The sequence below is a fragment of the Galeopterus variegatus genome, unplaced genomic scaffold (assembly GCF_000696425.1).
Source record: "Galeopterus variegatus unplaced genomic scaffold, G_variegatus-3.0.2 Scaffold1244, whole genome shotgun sequence".
Classification (NCBI taxonomy): Eukaryota; Metazoa; Chordata; class Mammalia; order Dermoptera; family Cynocephalidae; genus Galeopterus; species Galeopterus variegatus.
In genome coordinates, this window is record NW_007727355.1 from 14,527 (window position 1) to 19,624 (window position 5,098).

The 5,098-nt window shown below is 42.3% G+C and overlaps 1 pseudogene; it reads left to right on the forward strand.

The window, feature by feature from the left end:
- Positions 1-2,403: 2,403 nt before the first annotated feature.
- Positions 2,404-3,796, forward strand: LOC103592924 (annotated as a pseudogene).
- Positions 3,797-5,098: the final 1,302 nt, after the last annotated feature.

The window sequence follows — 5,098 nt, forward strand, 5'->3', positions numbered from 1 at the left end:
AGCCTTGCAGTTCCAAATATTGACCTTGCAAAGGAGAGGAAATTTTCTTCAGGCTATAAAGTCTCTGTTGTAAGATAAAGATTTGTGGCACAGCAAGGTTGCTGGCTCAAGGACAGACTAGTTACTGATTAATGTGTAAAGATACTGGAAAATTTCTGGAGGGATAAGGAATGTTTGCTAAGATCAAGCTTTTGTTGGTAGATCACTTAATTGTCTAATGGAATGTCATCTGACTTGTTTCACTGAAAGTTACCAGCCTATATTGTTAAACTATAACCCCACCTATGTTCTCTTCCTGTAACTTCCTGGTCTGGAAAATAAACGAAGGAAGAGAACCCCAATTCGTGGTTAATTTCCCAAGGAAGGGATGCCTCTCGTTTTAGGGTTCTGGGGAATTTAACCACTTTGGGGTCTCTCACTACTCAGAAGAAATGGGCTTTGAGTAATCCTTTGCATCTTTGTCACCCAGAGGAAGTGGGGTGACAAATCCGTGGGGGGGCAAAGCAACAGGGGTTGGTGTGGGTCCTCTGCCTGCCTTTTTGCCACAAGGGAAAATTTCATTTGTGCTGATTCCAGTGTCAGAGACATAGTGGCTCAGGCCACATGTTTCTGTGCTGCCATCTTGGGCTTTTATGCTCCATGGAGATCTCATCAGTCTCTTACTGTACTGCTCTCCCACCAATGCTCTCATCAATATTTAGCTGTCTTTTAGTTGTTCTGGCTCTTTTCTGTGGGAGAAACATGCTGAAGGCACTTCTAGTCCATCTCTTGCACCACCTCTGATAAAGTATACTTTAAATCAAAATTTGCACTGAGACAAGGATGTGCATTACCTAATAATAAAGGGATCAATACAGCAAGAGGATATAACAATTATAAATATATATGTGCCCAACACCTGAGCACCCAGATATACCAAGCAAATATCAGATCTAAAGGAGAGATAGATAGATACCAACACAATAATAGTTGGAGACTTTTAATAGTTGAGCTCATCCACTCAGCACTAGACAGACCATTGAGACAGAAAATCAACAAAGAAATATAGGATTTAAATGGCACCATAGAACAGATGGACCTAACAAACATTTACAGAATATTTTATCCAACAACTGCAATACACATTCTTCTCATCAGCACATGGAACATTCACCAGGATGACCACATGCTGGGCCACAAAACTAATCTCAACATGCTCAAAAAAAAAAAATCAAAATCATTTCAAGTATCTTTTCTGACCATAATGGAATAAAACTAGAAATCACTAACAAGAAGAACTTACAAACCTACATATTAAAACTTGAAATTAAATAACATGCTTGTTAATGACCAATGGGCCAAAGAAGAGATTAATAAGGATTTTTTTTTTAATTTCTGGTAACAAATGAGGACAGAAAGGCAACATACCAAAACCTGTGTGATACAGCCAAGGCAGTATTGAGGGAAGTTTATAGCAATAAACACCTACATTTAAAAAAAAAAAAAAAAAGATTTCAAATTCATAGTCTAACAACACATCTCAGGGAATTAGAAAAGCAAGAACAAATCAAACGCAAAATAAGTAGAAGAATAGAAATAATAAAAATCAGAGCAGAAATAAATGAAATTGAGACTAAAAATACAATACAAAAGATCAGTCAAACAAAGAGTTGGTTTTTTGAAAAGATAAACAAAATCAACAAACCATTAGCCAGACTAACCAAGAAAAAAAGAGTAAATAAAATTACTCAAATAAATAAAATTAGGCCGGCCCGGTGGCGCACTGCTACAGTGCGCCGCTTGGGAGCACGGCGATGCTCCCGCCGAGGGTTTGGATCCCACATACAGACCGGCCGCTCACTGGCTGAGCGAGGTGCAGGCGCAACACCGAGGGTTGCGATCCTGTTGCCGGTCCCAGTCCGGTATGGGCGCGACACTGAGGGTTGCGATCTATTGTCGGTCACGAAAAAAGACAAAAAGGGAAATAAATAAATAAATAAATAAATAAATATGGGGCCGGCCCAGTGGCGCACTGCTACAGTGCACTGCTTGGGAGCGCCGTGGCGCTCCCACCGAGGGTTCGGATCCCACATACAGACCAGTTCCCGCTCACTGGCTGAGCGAGGTGCGGGTGCAGCACCGAGGGTTGCGATCCCATTGCCGGTCCTGGTCCGGTACGGGCGCGACACTGAGGGTTGCGATCCGTTGCCAGACACGAAAAAAGAGACAAAAAGACAAAAATAAATAAAAATAAAAATAAAAATAAATAAATAAATAAATAAAATTAGAGGGGGCTCGCCAACAATCATGTCCAAGTCTCTGTTGTTGTCATAATGCCTTGCCTGTTCCTCCATATTACAGAGACCAGTCACGCATTTGCCTGGCAGGAGAAGCCACCTGCAGGGGCAGCCTCTGGGACTGGAAGTGGAGAATATGGGCAGTTACTCCCTTCAGCAACCTCAAGCTTTTTTTTTTTTCCTTTTTTTTTTACTGACCTGTAATGGGATCGCAACCCTCGGTGTTGCGCCCACACTGCGCTCAACCAGCGAGCGGGAACCGGTCTCCACATGGGATCTGAACCCTCGGCGGGAGCGCCTCCGCGCTCCCAAGCAGCGCACTCTCCAGTGTGCCACCAGGCCGGCCCAACCTCGAGCTTTTAAAATATTTCCATTTCATCAATTGATGGCTGAAGGTTTTAATATGGCAGTTATGGATAAACAGCAAATCCCAGCAGAAGTTCCAGCCCCAGTTCCTACTCAGGAAGCTGTAAGAGGGGCTCCAAAAGGAAGGAAAAGAAAATCCAGAACAACAGAACCCAAAAAGTCTGCTGAGTCAAAGAAATCTAGCAAGTCCACAAAATCAAAGAAAAAAAATGACAGACATGTTTAAAGTGAAAAGTAGACCATTTTAATGGTGTTTCAGAAGCTAAACTTTTGACCACGACTCTCCCTGATATTTCGACCTTCAATCTGGACATTGTGATTATTGGCATAAACCCAGGACTAATGGTTGCTTACAAAGGGCATCATTACCCTGGACCTGGAAACCATTTTTGGAAGTGTCTGTTTATGCCAGGGCTGAGTGAGGTCCCACTGAATCATGTGAATCATCATATTTGCCAGGAAACTATGGTATCAGATTTACCAATTTGGTGGAAAGGGTGACTCCAGTCAGCAAAGATATTTCTAGTAAGGAACTCATGAAGGAGGACATATTCTAATAGAGAAATTACAGAAATGTCAGTCAAGAATAGTTGTGCTTAATGCAAAAAGTATTTATGAAATTTTTAGTAAAGAAGCTTTTGGAGTAAAGGTTAAGAAGTTGGCATTTGGGCTTCAACTCCATAAGACCTCAGACACAGAAACTCTCTTCTATGTCATATCATCATCCAGTGTGAGACGTGCTCAGTTTCCTTGAGCCCAGGACAAAGTTCATTGCTGTGTTAAGCTAAAAGAGGTTGAAAGGCATCAAAAGAGTTGAAAGGCATTGAATGAAACACAGATGTAAAAGAGTTGCAATACACGTTTGTCCTACAGCTTGCCCAAGAGGATGCAAAGAAGATGGTTGTTAAGGAAGAAAAATTTGATCCAGGTTATGGGCACTGTATGGTGGTGCTTATGGTGAAAATCCGTACAGTAGTGAACCTTGCAGCTTCCCTGCAAGTGCACTAACAGCTGACAATGCAGAGTTAAGAAGAGAATCAACTTCCAAGGACATTCCCAGTGGGCAGTGGATGACCCAGTTATTTACAGACCAGCCTCCTTCCTTTAATAATCATTGTGAAATGCAAGAACAGAAAGAAGAAAATCATGCTTAAGAACGGTGTTTCTCACTCTGCTTGAATGTTGCAGTTTTAATACAGTGGTCAAGGAGAACCTCAGTTTACTAACTTTTATTAGTATTTCACCCTAGTGGTGTAATTCTAGTACAGAACAGGTGTATGGTAGCATCAACTGCATGAGGGCCGGCCCGGTGGCGCACTGCTACAGTGCGCCGCTTGGGAGCGTGGCGGCGCTCCCGCCGAGGGTTCGGATCCCATGTGGAGACCGGTTCCCGCTCACTGGCTGAGCGAGGTGCGCGCGCAGCACCGAGGGTTGCGATACCGTTGCCGGTCCCAGTCCGGTATGGGTGTGACACTGAGGGTTGCGATCCGTTGCTGGACACGAAAAAAGACAAAAAGGAAAAAAAAAGAATCAACTGCATGAATGTAAGTAGTGTGCAAGGAAAAAATAGAGTTTTTGTATATGAGGGGTTTTGTATTTGAACTAATGATCTTTCCAGATTTTTATGTATATAAAATATACATAAAATATACATTCTTCATATATTTCATTTATGAAGAAATTGAGGGCTGGCCAGTTATCTCACTTGGTTAGAACATGGTGCTGATAACACCAAGGTTAAGGGATCAGATTCCCATACAAGCAAGCCACCAGAAAAAGAAAGAAAAACCCATGGCTCGCCTGGGAGAGTGTGGTGCTGATAACACCAAGGCCACGGGTTCAGATCCCTGTATAGAGATGGTCGGTTCGCTCACTGGGTGAGTGTGGTGCTGACAACACCAAGCCAAGGGTTAAGATCCCCTTATCAGTCATCTTTAAAAAAAAAAAATAAAAGGAAGAAAGAAAGAAACTGATTATCTTTTGGGAGTCACTATTTATCTGCAATTTTAAAAAGTAACAATCTGAATATTTATAGTTGATTCTTAATGGTGCATAAACCAAGATACAGCATTATCCCTTTTATGCCCAAGAAAGGCATGCTAACAATAGGAACTATCACTGCAAAAGAGGCAAAAGTGTTGATTTTCATATATGAAGTTAATCCTCTGTGATGGTTAAATTTAGGTGTCAACTTGGTTAGATTAAGGAATACTTAGAAACCTGGTAAAGCAATCTTTTGGGGGTGTGTCTTTGAGGGTGTTTCCAGAAGAGATAAGCATGTGGGTCTGAGATCTACCCTCAGTGCGGGCGGGCATCACCCAGTCCACTGGTGGGCTGGCGATAATAAAAAAAGAGGAAAAGGCAAACTTCTCTCTATCCACTGGAACTGGGATACACGCCTCTCTCCCATCTGTAGACATCCAAACTTGAGACTCTTCAGCCTTTGGGCTCCAGGA